The 16,178-nt window shown below is 39.7% G+C and overlaps 1 protein-coding gene across 2 annotated transcripts in view; it reads left to right on the top strand.

The window, feature by feature from the left end:
- SLC2A13 (solute carrier family 2 member 13) overlaps positions 1–16,178 on the top strand; it is a 166,192-nt gene that overhangs the window by 135,177 nt on the left and 14,837 nt on the right. The gene's annotated exons all lie outside the window — the stretch shown is intronic.

The raw sequence follows: 16,178 nt of genomic DNA on the forward strand, positions 1-16,178 counted from the left end.
TAGTGGCAGTAAGTCTTATTGGACAGAAGTTGGAAGGTACGAAAACATCTACCAATTGCAGAATCATTAATTTAAAATTATTCTAAAATTGCCTTCCTTTTGATTTCAGTACTATTAGAATGTTATGCCTAGTAGTTCATTCCAGATGCAGAAGAGGGTAGTTTATATTCTTTGTAATCCTAATTTAAAAGCACTGTGATCATTTTGGGGCTATTACTGTTATTAATAAGTAACTGTGAAAACAAAAAAAATCTCATCCATCTTGCTTGTTCTGTGGCTGTCTTCAGTGGCATGTTATACAACATACCTTGCATATTACTTAATATCCTGATGTGCTCTGCTGTATTTGGACTCTCATATGTGTAAGGTAACAGATCTCTGTATTGCAAGTCAACTTTCATTTCATATAGGCTGTTGTTTTAAGTAGCATGTCTGTAGTTAGCAAAATGGTACTAGCATGCAGGAAGACTAAATGGGAACATAAACTTGTTATGCATAGTTGATAGATAAAATCAAACTTTCTTTATTAAGCAGTGTTATTGTATAACGTAGTAAATGTGGGCATTGATAATCCTTTTATATTCATGTTTCACTTTCACTAACACTCCTTGCTGTACAGCGTATTGGAGCAAATTAGATAGGAAAGAAGAAATACTTCCTTTCCATATTGCAAAATACAGTATTTCCATATTGTACAATAATTCCATAGCATAAGGACTCTGTTCAAAATCTTTCAAGAGAAAATGAAACCATTTAAAATTTGTTATATTGGTAGTGACTAGAGTGGAAGTCCTGCCTTAAGATGGAAAACCAATAAAATATCCAAATTTCTTTTACCAAAGATTGTATGTTCATCCCTATTTCTAGTGTTTCTTTCATTAATTTCTAATCTCATCTCCACCTGGTCTGTGTAATCAGGCAGTTTTCTAAAAGCCATTTCCTCAAGCTGTGAAATGTCAGGTGGTACCCTCTGTGCATTCCAAGCTCTGTGGAACAGGCAGGCATTTCACCTCCTCACAGATATGTCTATTTCTGCTTAGTGGTCCACAGGGAATCCCCATAGATTTTGGCTTCCAAGGGTTCACATTCATGTAACCTCCCCAACTCTGCTTCCTCAAATCCTGAGTCTGCTTTACAGCAAAATCAGTCCCACAAAGCCATAGGATTTCCCTGCCAAGTGAGAAGATTGCTGCAGTGAAAATGGTGTGGTTACATCCCCAGTTGTGTCTCAGAGCAGCAGGAGTCATCTTTCTCTTTCTGGCAGCACGGGGAGATCAAGTGCCTAAGACAAACTAACAGCACTGGTGAAGAAATTACGTCTGTGCCGACGCTTGAAATTGCACTCCTTCGTTTCACAAAGTTGCTTTGTCACAAGCTAGACATACAGTGGCAGTTATTTTAAAAATACATGACATTTTTATGGTCAGAAACTGGTTTAATAATTTGAAAGATGATTTTGTGATCTATGGACAGCTGATAACCCCTGTGTATTCTGATGGCTTCGTGCCATCTAGTATTGGCTGAATGAGTTTAAATGGCTTAAAACATCCAGAGTTACACTGGCCTCTTATGGCCAACTTATTTTGCCATTAATTTTGCTCAGGAGAGAAGGAAGACCCGACCTATTTGTTTGGGATTTGTTGGACCTCAGTTTGCCTGAGCATTAGCAAAAGCAGCAGCTCTGACTATCCTGCCTGATGCAGGAGGTTCAGAGAAATGGCTTCTGCTGGACACGGATTGACTGTGCTGTGCAGAGCATTTCACTGCTGCTGCGATCACATTCTGTTTATGATTTTCCTGCTGGAACGCTGGGAGCTGCAGCCATGGAGAGGTACCTGTGGTCACACCATATGATGTGTGTAGAGCCACATAGCTCTGCAGCTGTCTTAACCCCAACTGTCCTGACATTCGCTCAGGGGCTTATCTATTCCTGATGTGTAACATACCAGCAAGGTGAGATGTGCTTAGAGGCACCAACAGAGAAGGCCGTGTCATATTTTTTTTAAAGCTCTCTGCAGCTGCACAAGCTGACATAGAAAAGCCTCCTGTTTATATATTTATAGCTTTGCACTGTTCTTCACAGTTAGTCCCAAGGTACTTCAATGACACTGACATAACAGGCAATGTTTTGACTGTTATCATAAAATAATGTAAGGTATTTTTATTTGCAGGAAGTTTCCCCAGTGCCAGCCTGGTGTACTAGACACCACCTCTATGTTCATTGTTAATCATATTTATTCGGTTACGGTGTGTTCTACATTGAGAAGTCCAGGGGAGGGGAGGGAAGAGAGCAGAGATTTCAGTCTCCTGTGGCTGCCAGCAAGGCTGTTTATGTTGCTGTGGTTGTCATAGAAACATAGGGAGACAATTAGAGCATCCAAATGTTTTTCAAGAAGAATATAGCATTTTGGTCCTTTTGAATATAAGGGAATTCAGTGGCCAGCAGTGGACCTGGGGGAGGGAGACCGCATAAGAATAAATCTGACCAAGTTCAAATCAGGCCTTGAAGCAGCATGGGTAATGTGCAACAGGTGCACTTGTAAGATCATACATAGAAGACAAAGAATAGAGATTTATTTTTCATTATTTAATCAGTTACATAAGCCTGACTGGTATTGGAATAACACAGAGAGGAGCGTCTTGCCCAGGGCACCAGCGCAGTCACGTGCTGTGCTGCCCTTGGTATTACTGAACCCGTTAACAAAACAACTGTTGACATGCAAACCTTGCTGCCTCCAGCTCTGCCCAGGGACATATAAAGGATGGTTTCAAGACAGTGAGCAAGAATATTCTTAAATTATTCACTTTATAATAAAAGAAGAAGAGCTGTGTCTTCTCTCTCTGTGTGGTCTGAGGGTTCTGTGTTGGGACTCTGTTTTCCAAGATTTAGGGAAGTTTAGCATTTAGCAGTAGCACAGAAGGGCTTGCAGTTCTGTTCTCTGCATGAACATCGAATATAAAATTCCCACAATGTCGATAAAAAGCATTATCTCACTTTTACAGATGGGGATGCAATGGGAAAGTTCCAATATGAAGCTCAGGTAGCATGACAGAGGTCATGAGCAGAGTCAGTCTCGGCCAGGGCTGAACGTGGAGGTGATTGCTTTCAGTTCTGTGCTTTCAGAGCACAAACTGAAATCTAGTTTTTCCCCACAATTACAATTACTCCCAGAGTACTGTTGGAAACCTTGAAACTTCTGTCCATGTAATTGCAATAACCCTAAAGGCCAGCCAACAATGCTTTAGATGTAACTTTAAATTGCATTAATATTCTTACAGTTGAAAGAATAACCATGCAAGGAAAGGAGCAACTAATAGTGCCTTGACATGACATTAACCTTGACATGAGTATGTTGTCAAGACCACAGTAGGCCCACAACTGTGAGCTAAAAGGCTTCATGAGTGACTCTGAGCAATCTCCCTCTGGAGAGAAAGATGTTGACTTTATACAGTAAACAAAATATGAAGAAATAACAACATCATCTGCAGATCAGAGAAAAGCCTAGAAGCCATCCTGTCCACAAAACTAGCTGGCAGGACTCCACAGTCCCTGAAGGAGGATGACTGGGAACAGAAATCTATAAAGGGAGAGGAGCTCAGTGATTTGCTTTCTGCAGCCATTTTTATTAACTTCATTAGAGGAACATCACCCTGCCACGGGAGTTTAATGCTTCATGGAGAATCCAGCTTTCATCAATATAAAACATTCAGTGCAAAGGCGAGTGCAAGAAGAGCTCTGCATTTGGGAAGCTCTTCATTTTCCTCTGGCCAGTGCTCTCCTGAGCTCCTTCGTTCTGTGTAAAATTAATGGCATGTTTACAGATGCTCGGTAATGCTGCTGTGTGTCGCTCTGTGCCTGTTGCTCCTATCTGTCAGTTTACTGAGGAATTTAACTGTATCTTGGAAATTTGTTCTGGGGTAAAGTGGGTTTAAATTACCTGGGCAATGTAAGAAAGCAGGTCAGGCAGGCAGACAAACCCTGGTTCCCAGCTTCAGGAGAGTTTCCACCGCAGGAATGAGCCTAACGACCTTGGCATTCAAGCGTGGATGCTAATTAGATTCCAGCGGTTAAAAAAAAAAAGGGGGGGGGGGGAGAGTTCATTAGCTGGATTCTCGACAGCCTGGTTTATGTCCAATGGGGGACATGCCAGTGTCTGTCACAGTCTCAGGAGTATTCTGGGGAGCTTTACATTCATACAGAGCTGCCTGTTGTCTAATGCATAGCAGATGAGACTGTTAAAATGATTAGAATATTTTTTCTTTGTAGCAACGTTAGATTTTTCTAGAAGCGTCAGGTTCCTTTTGCTGCTTGTAAATACAGACAGACATAAATAAGTTCATTATGCTTGTTTCGCTAGTCACTGTCTTATAAAGATGCTTTTGCAATGTGACAAGTACATTTGTAAAAGTTGCTGTGACTGCTTTACTAATGCCAAAAGAAATGTATGTGCGTATTCACACATTTAAAGACTGGGAATCTATTTTCAGTACCTCATGGGGAATGGGTGTGTAGACCTTTCCTGTTACCACGGAAAGGCTAGCACCAGAGCAGCCTTCCAGGAATGAAGTACTCCTCTGTCCACGGGTAGACATTGCTTGTTTTGTCATGCAGGAAGTATGGGTAGAAGATTTTACTGCCAAAATGATGATTTGAAATCTTTCTACACCACCCTGCATTGAAAAGTGCTGCTTAATTCAACCGCAATTAGAGGAGAAACTAGTATTTCTCTTACTAAGTCTTCAGATCAATAGAGGAAGATTATACATAGGATTATGGTTCTCCCATTAGTAGAAAGGTAGTAGAGGAGGTAAATGATTCAGGAAAGTAGCAGGATCTACAGAATATTTACATCTGCATGTATATTGGCAGCACTCAGAAGAGCTGCAGTTATAACCAGTAACCTTAGAGAAATTTCTTTCTGGACAATATGCTAAATGTTTACTAAATTGAAATATTCATCACTTCAGTAGGAACCAGAATATAAAGTCCCCCCTCTCTTCTCTGAGATCATTTAGGAAAGGAAACTAAAATATATGCAGTTTCAAGTAGAATTGAATTCTGATTATCTTCACCATTGTCAGTAAGTATGGAAACCTGGAGTAGCAGGGTGGCAGGACGGAATTCTATTTGTCCTGTTTGATTAGGAGTATGTACTTCAGCATAATAGTATCTAATACATGTTAGTGAGGTGTGCAAAAGCAGAAATGAAAAAAAGATCTGAAAGCGATTACGGTCTTTGTCAGCCTAAAATCTAAGGCACAAGGTCTTTTCTGGGAGGAGGATGCTAGAGAGTGTAGTCATAGTCTAATGGTTACATATACTGGTATGATTCTGGAGACCTAGCGAGGTAGAAGAACTTAAGAAATATGGTATGCATATTTTAATGCCATCTCTGCTAACTGGTAAGAACAAATAGGAAGAATAGAGGGATAAAGTGATATAGAATATTCTGTCCTCAATCGTGTTATTGTATGATGTGTATGTGTTATGGGTGATGCAAGAGTAGGAAGCAAAATAAGTGCAATTTCAATGTTCTGATCCTTTCAGCCACTCTTCCTGCTGCTGAAATCTTTGAGACATCACGTTTTTAAGTTCCATCAAAAGGAAATTATTTCATGGTGGGCCTGTTTACCATATTTTTAAATGGTTAAAGAGATCTTATGGTTAAATCTATGTATGTACTTAAATAATTTAAACTGAGGGTGGAATTTTGTTGTAACTTTAACGAAGCTATAGTCTCTTCATTATTTTTTTTTAATGTTCAAGGGGGGAAAAACATTTTTTATTATTTTATTTCTAACTCCATCTAATACCTGAACAATTATGGTCCTTCATATATTCTATCTGCATTTTACGTTTAAAATAATGAGCAGAGCAACATGATAATCTAAACTGAAACTATTTACATTCCTTTAGGGTAATTACTTAGGAATTAATAGCTCTAACTCATTGAATCTATTCAACCAGTGGCAAATTCTGGATGCTTGAAAGGAAGGGCAAAATATACTTAGTCAGTCCTGTTATGAAGTGAATGTATGCTGACTCTGGAAATGTTTAGTTTATATGCTGAAAACAAAATTTATTTGTTGGAGACACCCAGCACAAAATGGGATTTTAAAGCAGGACTGGTTAGTTTGAAACATCTTTTGTACATTTGTTCTCTACCTGTTCGTTTCTATTGCACTTTGCTGCTGAATACTGCTTCTAGATCTTACTCTAAGTTACTGTTTAAAAAGTATTCTGGTAGAGAATGATGAAGAGACAGATGCTGACAGCTATTTGGGTTACTTGTTGTAACAACTATTTCAGATGCTTAACTCAGCATTGAGTTAACTGGAATAGAAAAGCAGAAGTGGCCTATGAGCTAAAATATTCCCAAATGCTGGTTTGTGTCAGGAAAAATTGTGTTATTTAAATGGAAAAAGTTGGTGCTCTTCACCACTTAAAAGTGGTCCAAGGAAGAAAGAAGATGCTGTGGTGTTTAAAATTTGAATTTACATCCTGTTGAAGAAGCAAGCTTTCTGCTCATTTCAGTCATTCTCTGGTCAGCTGAGATGGGACTAGAAGGAAAATACTTGTTTCCCATTTAAAAAGCATGTTTGCTCCTAGTTGACAAAGGAGATAGATAGGAAAATGAAGGGAAAAAAATGCCAACATGTATGAGAAAATTGGCCGTCTCTTGTCAGTGTGCTTAGAGTATGTGGATAATTCCTGCAGCTTTTCTGTCTTTCTTATGAAACGTACATTGGAGAAAGAGAGTCATTTATTGCCCATAGGAGCCTGCTGCTAATGAGCTTCTTCAGCTGCGCATCTTCATAGGGACAGATTGAAAGATGTCCACACCTCACTGGGGGGGTTCGGCAGGGCGGTGTCGCAGCAGGGCAGAGCACGGCCCCAGCACTCTCCTCTCTCCTCGGCCAAGAGAATTGGTGCAAGGGGCAGAGGAGGATGCTTCACCAGAGAGCATGAGCGTGCAGGGAGCTACTGCTGGGAGAGAGCTGGGGATTTCCCCTTCTGCCTTGGAGCCAAAGCAAAAGGAACTGATTCATATTTGGGAGCATGTGGATTTTTCTTCTGAGAGAGGAGTATTTCTGATAGTTGTTTTTCACGTGTATTCAGTTATCGACTCTGAAGTTCAGATTTAAATAAAAATCCTCAGTCAAAATTGTCTCAGCAAATTCCTTTAGGTTTTTACACTCTGAAATGGATTTACTAAACCGACATTTCCTCTGTTTTGTGGGCGGAAAATATTTTTGAAAGATGCGTGTGTTTGAGGATTTTTATTGATGAAGAGCTTTCAGCAGGGTTGAACCTAGTCCTCCTTACAGCAGCTTGTACCTTTAACAGCATCCCTTATCCAAATCTTAGACACCTTTATTCCATAACAAGTAACTCTTCAATAATCGCATCATCTGATAGAGTGACATTGTGATATCTTCTCTTCTTAAAAGGATGAAGTTTTCAGAGGTTGGTTGGCTTTTTTTTTCTTTTGAGGGAAAATAAACTAACACATTTCTGCATTAGGACTGTTGAATAATTCGTTTGATGAGTTTAATTCATATAAATTATTGTATGTCCTGTCTGCATGTGTGGTTCATTTCCTTGAGAATGGAGGCAGTAACATCAATCCCTCCCTGGCACAAGATGAGCTGGAATTATTGATTCATTTGATTTAAAGTTGTGACCTTATTTTAACTTGGCTCATTGGTTAGTACAGGCTAGGAAATGGGCAGTCTGTTAGATGGCAGGTCGTACTTTGGAACAGCAGCTCTTTGGGCATTTCTTCTTGCTTGTAGGATGTATAGATTTTCTTTTTTCCTGTGGCTTTCCACAGCTGTCACTTTAGCTTTACACAGAAGATAATGAGAGACGAGTTTGAGGTTCTGCATGATTATTTAGTTCTTCAGACCTGTGATTCAGATGATGTATGTTCCCATTTAGCATATTTTCTTGGCAAAATAACTATTGTTAAAAAGCACTTATTTATGTAAAATTCTTTTAAGTTGTCAGAGGCCATGGAAAATAGATGATGACTTTGATTTCTGTTGAGTTCTTCTACTGCCAGATCCAAAACTTTGAGTTTCATCTAACAATGAAGACTTTGGTATACAATGTTTATAAATGGCATAAACTAGAGATAGTGTAAACACTTACCACTTCTGTGTTTTATAAAATTCCTTAGATTTGGCATAGGTATTGCACCTGCATGCACAAATCAAAGCAGAGCGACACTCTATGTTAAGTGCTCACTCTCACAAATCAGGCGTGAAATAATTATCTTGTTTAAAGTGGTCTTAGAGTATTTTTTCAATCTCCTTGGGGCTCCATTTTCAGTTACGACATTAATGATTTCCAGTGAATTTTAGGGTTGACAGTGGAGGAATCATTCTTTTGATAGCTGCTTTGGTTGATTTAATTCAGAGCCTCCCCAGTCCAGTGTGTGTGGGCAGGGTTGCGGTGCTTCATTCTCCCTCTGAAGCACCAGTTTCTCTGAGCTTTTTAGGGCATAACTATTGCCACCTACTGGAATCAGGGAAAAGCTCCTTTTTAAAAATACTCTTTCATGATCTATTTAAAACGATGAATGCAATTAAATTTTAGTCTTGGTAGATTTCAGTTGTAATGGCAGAAAGACAGTTGCTGGCAATAGTTAAAATGTAATATTTGTGTCTAGATTTCTGTTACAGAAATTGAATGTAACAGGTCAGTACTTCAGTTGGAAGGTCAAATTGACCAAAAGGCTACTGTTAGAACTATTAAAATATAAACTTTATATGTATGTCAATAACTAGAAATTAAATAGAGCAGGGAAGCGCTAAAAAAGGTATGCTAATACATGTAATATTGATCTACGTTTTAAAGTTCTTACAGGTTTTTTTTGTCTCAGGTTCAACAAAAAAAGCAAATTCGGAAAACTATTTTTACCCACACACACTTTCTTTTTGATTTCAGTGGAAATTTCAGAAGGATAAATATTTTGTACTCTCTTCACTTCCCATTGAAATATGTGGTTGATTGTGATTTTAAGGTTTTAATAGCTCTATGGAAAATTGTTTCTGCACAGCGACAGTTTGGCAGACTCTGTAAGGCTCAGGGACTGCTGCGTGGTATAAGCAATAAATGAACTAGCTTTAAAATCTCAGCAGTGTGCCTGCAGCAGCAGAGCCTGATGCGGGCTGCCCGCCAGGCGCTCTGCTTGCAGGGCAGGCAGCCTTTCAGGGGCTTCGGGACTGGAATTTGGCATATAAGTTATGTGGATGATGAATTGAATCAGTAATGCTCACCATTGAGTGCCACATCTGGTAACTTGTTATAATTGTGTCAGCATGTCCCATCCGTGTTTTGAGTTTGGGGTTTGTGTGGGATTTGCTTTGATTTTCTAAATTGAACTATAAAATCTTGCCATTCTCTACTAAATTCATATACCAGGTTTCAACATGAAAGTATATTTTTTACAATACCTTTGTACATCTAAAACTTTGGGGTAATTAAAAGCAATACTTTTTTTTTCTGTTTCTTTATTGTTTTCTGGAGTGTTTGGAAGTATTCAGAAAAACAAGATTCTAACACTGAAATAGAACCTATTTCATTTGGAGGTTGAACTCCCAGTGAATATTTCTGCTAAGTTACCTTCATGCTGAGTTACAACAACCACCTTGCATTCTTTGTCTTTGGTCTTTTTTGACCGTGGGCTTAGAATTACTTTTGGCAATTGTAACTCAAGTGATGCTTTTAAGAGGCTGATGACATTCCTTTGATAATACTATTGACACGTGGTGAACAGCACAAGCATCAATAAAGGTTACTTGTAAGTGCAAGTAAGAAGTCTGGATAGAGTTTGTTTTACTCAACTTCAGATATCAACAATTTTGACCTTGAGCTGTCTTACAGTTCCTTGACTGATGGAGTAAAAGATGCTGTTCCTTATTGTTCCTTATTTGCAGCTGGCCTTTGCCTGTGTTTTATAGTATAGACTTTGTTACGTCATGCCAGCAATTCCTGCATGCTGTTCTGTTAATAATACTTATATTAATATTAAAATACTAATACTTGTTATTGTGCCCTATACTCAGCCCTTTCCACCAGTATTCATTGGGGCTATCTGTCATCATATACCATAGGGAAGAGGTGTCTCCTGAGAGAACTGATACTTCTACAGTGAATGGGCAACTGGTTGATATTTCTATTGTAACCAAAAGAAATTTAGAAATGCTAATTATTAAGTAAATTAAATGTAAAATCAGGTGGAAAAAACAAATGTGATTAAACATTAGGTAGAGATTTATTTTATAGTAAACTTGCTTGAAATTCTAAAATGCTGCATTTGACAACATAATATTCAGACAATTTGTTTCAGTAATTTAATTATTAAGTATTCATGCAGCAAGGAGATACAATCAGAAAGACTAAATGCTTTAGATCTGGAAACAGAAGCTAGAAATTCTCCAATTCAATTACCCCAGTTCTGTCAGTAATTTGGTTGAAGCCTGGTGTTCTGCCCACAAGCTCTCAAACATGTCAGAGCAGGGATGACCCAGAACTTCCACACAAAAATGCCAGGAGCAGCAGAACCGCTCCAGTTCAGGGAAAGACCGGGAGCGCTCAGCTACAAAGAGGGGTTTGCACACAACTGAAATATTTAATATGCCAATCTATCACAGATGCTAAATGCCAGTCTGTCTTTAACAAAAAATACTTGAGAGTCCTACGTTTATGAGCATTTTTGTCCTGAAAGAGCTCAAACAGAATGAAGCCTGCCTGCCTGCAGGGACCTGTGAGTGATAGTGGCCAAATCTGTCTGGTTTTTGATGGAAAGCATTGTGTGGCACAGGTTAGCTCCAGGAGCCCCCCAGGGTGACTGGTAGCCACCTTCCAGTTAACGCCTATCACTGAGATCCCCCATAGGTTTGTCAGAAGAAACGGCTAAATCATTAATGAGCACTCCCTCCTTTCAGAGAAATAAGGGAAGCCGGCAATGACTGGATGAAGGCATGGGGGGGTGTGCGTGCTCATTGCTGAAGGTGGTTGTTCCAAAAGTGAACTGTTTCCGTATAACCACAGAGAAGCCACTAAACAAACTTTAAAGCACATTCTGGGGTCACAGGGAGTCCACAAGTCTTTCTCAACCCTGATGGCTGCCGGGAGGGAAATGACGGCTCATTCTGTTTCCAGAATGCCTCTGCGCTACCTTTTTACTGGTTTTCATGTGGAGATAGGTTTGTGCTCGTGTTGTTTAAAATTTGTGAAATGGCATCTATTTCACAAGCAATTAAATATTCCCAGATGCCGTTTCTTGTGATGGCTTGCCGTGTGCCTGTGCCCATCCTGCGGCACGAGATGTTTCTTTTCAGTTCGTGCTTGATTGCTGTGAACAGGATTGAAGGGAGGATTTGCGGCAGTCGCCAGGGTGGTGGTAGCAATAATTCTCGTCCCACTGACTGCTGTACGTGCAAGTCGCGTCACTGAGCCACAGCCCCATCACACACATCACATCTCCATCCAGACCTGCACACAAATACGTGGTGCTTTAGGTGTTATAGTGGGTCTTGCCCTCTACCACATCATGGTGTTTTTTCCACTCTGTCTGGTAGAATGCAGTATTTCGCTTCTATTTCTTGATACTACTGTAGTACTAAAATATCTGTTGTTCATGACAAAGGCTTCAGAACATTGGGCAGTATCACCTCCATCGTATTTACCCAAATTTCTAAATACTCTTTGCTGATCTGCATCTCAGTGAAGTGCTTTGAGAGTCGATGATACTTGAAAGAAAGAATTAGTGAAAACTATAGCATTGAACTGATTGAAATCTTTCAGTATGAGAATTAGGACCAAACTAACCATGTCTCTTACTGGATCTTGCTTTTTGTGAGGATTGGCTTAGATTTTTTTAAATACAGCAGTGGAATCTGGGAGGCTTTATGAGTTGCTGATGGCACTCTGCTGGAGCCCACCTCTGTGTTTATAAAGTGGTTGGAGTTCTCATGCACATCAGTAGTTTGTAAGCTGCAAGAAACAGTAAAATCTGTCTTAAAAGAGGAACAAAAGAGGTAAAAGATTTAGGGTTCGTAAAGTTGTTCAAGGACCTGAATAAACAAGGTTTGGTGAGAGGTGAAATTTCAGTGGACCAGCAGGCAAAACCTCTTGTAGAGGCACAAACGTTAGCCACAGGATATGCCTGTCAATAAAAGGGATAAACCCAAGGTTTATATGCATACTAAGAATATTTCAATAAGGACTGGTAGATAGTTCAGTGCTTGTGAACCACTGTGTGGTTATTTTTCTTTTTTTGAGACCAAGGTTTGTCTTCTACAAATTAAAAAGTAGGAAAAAATACTGAGGGCCTTGGTCTTTAAAGTACACAGATGTCAGTTGTCTGTAAACCATTGGAGTACATCCTTGAGAGGGGGGAAAAAGGGCAGAAATCTTAAATTGCCCACTGTTGCCTTCTGAGCCTTACCTGAAACTGTGCACTCTTTCATCGCTGCTTTTTCATACTCTTTGTTAGCTTGTAAATACACAGAATAATCTTTAGAGTTGCAAAAATATATTCTTGTGTCTTCTCATGAAAACATTTAGCAGATGTGGGCTTTGCTTCTCCTTTAACATTACCTTGCTGTAACTTCCACCTTGTATGACGTCTAGTTCCAGTGAACTTTTCTCTGATATTTTGGGAAAATATTTTCTGCAACTAAATATCAACATATCAAGCTAATCAGTGAGTCATACTTTAAATTGAAAAAAAGCTCTTTACAATATATATTAAAACACAAAAACCTCTGTCTTTACAAAGAAAAAAGTATCTTTAAACTGTTTACGCAGTTATATGAAGATTCTATCCAGAAATAATTACGAGATTGTACTCTTGTTTATTTATCGTATAACTGGTATTTCATTCTCCATCTTAGAATTCTCACTCACTGCTGTCGGTGTCACTGAATTTTACAGTTTCAAACCTTAAAGTAGTCTTCTGGGTATACATAATAAAACCATTTTTGTCATGGCTTCTGAACTTGAGAATACCGCATCTAATTTTTACAGCTATGATTTCAACCTGTGAACCCCTTAGCTGGGTGTTAACCAAGTTGTCTTCTGCCCTCTGTTTGTTGAGTATAGTCTTAGACTTGGTTATAAATGGATATAGATTGGATCTCTGTGCACTCAGTTTGTGTAGTAATATATTTAGATGTTTGAAGTTTTATTGGAATTATTTTTATAAGATGCTCATTTTCTTTAAGTATATAAATAAATATTTTAAATCATCCTTTTCTAGAAAAAAAAATTTAAAATTTTTTTTAACAAAAACAAACTAAAAAAATTATGATCTTTCTATTCCTTTCTTTTTGTCTCTTTTTTTGTTGTTGTTGAAAATTGGAGCAATTTTGAGGTTTTTCACCAAAAAAAAAGGAAAGAAAGAAGCCATATTCCTTTTTTTTTTTCCCTCAGCCGAACAGCTAATTTTCTACCTGAAAGTGTCCAATGATAAAAGAAAACAAAAAATACCATATTTTGAAACTGTGATCTATTGTCTAATGATTAAAGTAGTTAAAATGATCATAGGTATAAATGCATGAAGGACAGTGATATTCAGCTAAGATGCATATTCTCAAAACTAATCAAGATTTTGCATTTTGATCAGGTTTTAATTTGAATTCTACCCATTAAAATTCTATTTGTATGACTGCTAGTAATTTGTTTAGTGAGCAGATGATTATTTTTCATAGTTGTGTGACCTCTCAAAAGTTTATGTGTTATTAATATAATATTTGAATTATTTATGATTTGGTCATGATTATGAAATCATAAAATTTGATTATTGCTAGTTAATTTTAATTTGTACTGGGGTAGACCAAGTGTGTCCAGTCAGGATCAGAATTAAGACTAGGATAGGGCACTCTGTAGAGCACAGAAGCATCAGGTGTTTCCTGACACTCTTATTACCATCTGATACTTTGGAAGAGTAGGAAGAAGCATGGGAAGAAAAATAAGTCAATCTGTGTGTGGTGTGATTAAGGTAATTCTATGTCCTATAATGAAAAACAGGTATGTGCTTATTTCTGCTCCCAGTTTTTAAGTGTGCTGTAGCTGGGACTGGTGTACACATGTACCTAATGGGTGCTGTCAGCTGTTGTGAAATCACAGACGGTTGGGCTTTAACAGTAGGTATAAATGTTATTCTGCCATTTCCTGGTTTGAGTCCATTTCTCAAGCTAAGGAGAGCGTGAAAGACGATGAGGGAAGCTTGTCGGACAGTGTTCTGCTAGTAGCAGAGCTTTGTCTCTGTCTCTCTCCCCTCCTTGTAGATACAAAGAAAAATGAAGCTTGAAACACTTGTGGTGTGACAGCGGAGTGGGAAATTGTAGCCAAGGCCTGGAGGTGGCCAGCAGGACGTGGAAGGCACCAGTATAGGATAAAAGAAGTCTAATGGAGTAGCAGGCTGAACTTTGAGAGGACAGGAATAGGGTACAGCAATATGAAGGAGAACCTTCAGTCCAGAAACAAATCCAAAACTGAACATTTTTCATTGGGAGATCCATTTTTTCTAATCACACAGAAGCTGCTTGCTCAGATCCACGGCTAACGAATGTCCTAACTGGCACTGTCAGACAGCTGAGCTTCCTCCTTTGGCAGGAGATGCAGCAACTGTGTTGTCCACCCCTCGGAATCCACTAATACGTGATTACAAAAATACTGAAACATCCAGAACAGCAAGCAGTTAAGAATCCCTTTGATGTGATTAATATTGGAAAACTATTTGTCATGGGGAAAAAATTGTTCCTGTTTTCAATCATTTGGTAGTCTGTTGCTTAGTCTATTCAGATTGAATAAGAGCTCCAGCACTCTCTTTATTGGGTGAATTCAGATGCAGTTGCAAAGCTGAAATTTGTCAGTTTGGGAAAATGCAAGTGTTTGGATTCAAACTCTCTAAAGATTTTTAGCTAAATAAATAATAATGTAAAAAAAATTCTGTTCATCTGTGACCAGGTGGCTGGGAACAGAGGTAAATCAGAACAGCATACTAAGTCTCATGCAGGCGTGCGTTCTGACATGACTGAGCATCACAGAAGCATAGAATCATTTAGGTTGGAAAAGACCCTTAAGATCATCTAGTCCAACTAGCTGTAAGCATAGCACTGCCAAGTCCACCACTAAACCATGTCCCTCAGTGTCACATCTACACATCTTTTAAACACCTCCAGGGTTGGTGACTCAACCACTTCCCTGGGCAGCGTGTTCCGATGCCTGATAACCCTTTTGATGAAGAAATTTTTCCTAACATCCAATCTAAACCTCCCCTGGCACAACTTGAGGCTGTTCCCTCTTGTCCTATCGCTTGCTACTTGGGAAAAGAGACCAACACCCACCTCGCTACAGCCTCCTTTCAGGTAGTTGTAGAGAGCGATAACGTCTCCCCTCAGCCTCCTTTTCTCCAGGCTCAACAACCCCAGTTCCCTCAGCCACTCCTCATAGGTGTTGTTCTCTAGACCCTTCACCAGCTTCGTTGCTTTTCTCTGGACACGCTCCAGCACCTCAATGTCTTTCCTGTAGTGAGGGGCCCGAAACTGGACACAGTACTTGAGGTGCGGCCTCACCAGTGCCGAGTACAGGGGGACGACCACTGCCCTGCTCCTCCTGCCCACACTGCTTCTGACGCAGGCCAGGATGCTGTTGGCCTTCTCGGCCACCTGGGCACACTGCTGGCTCATATTCAGCCGGCTGTTGACCAGCACCCCCAGGTCCTTTTCTGCCGGGCAGCTTTCCAGCCACTCTTCCCCCAGCCTGTAGCGCTGCATGGGGTTGTTGTGACCCAAGTGCGGGACCCGGCACTTGGCCTTGTTCAACCTCATTCAGTTGGCCTCGGCCCATCGACCCAGCCTGTCCAGATCCCTCTGTAGAGCCTTCCTACCCTCGAGCAGATCAACACTCCTGCCCAGCTTGGTATCATCCACAAACTTAGTGGGGTGCACTTGATCGCCTCATCCAGATCATTGATAAAGATATTAAAGAGAACTGACCTCAATACTGAGCCCTGCAGAACACCACTTGTGACCAACCACAAACTAGATTTAACTCCACCACAGCTCTTGGGACCTGGCCATCCAGACAGTTTTTACTCAGTGAGAGTACACCCGTCCAAACATGACAGAAGGCAGTTATGTCTTAGAGATAGGTATTT

This window comes from Accipiter gentilis, chromosome 11, assembly GCF_929443795.1.
Source record: "Accipiter gentilis chromosome 11, bAccGen1.1, whole genome shotgun sequence".
NCBI lineage: Eukaryota > Metazoa > Chordata > Aves > Accipitriformes > Accipitridae > Astur > Astur gentilis.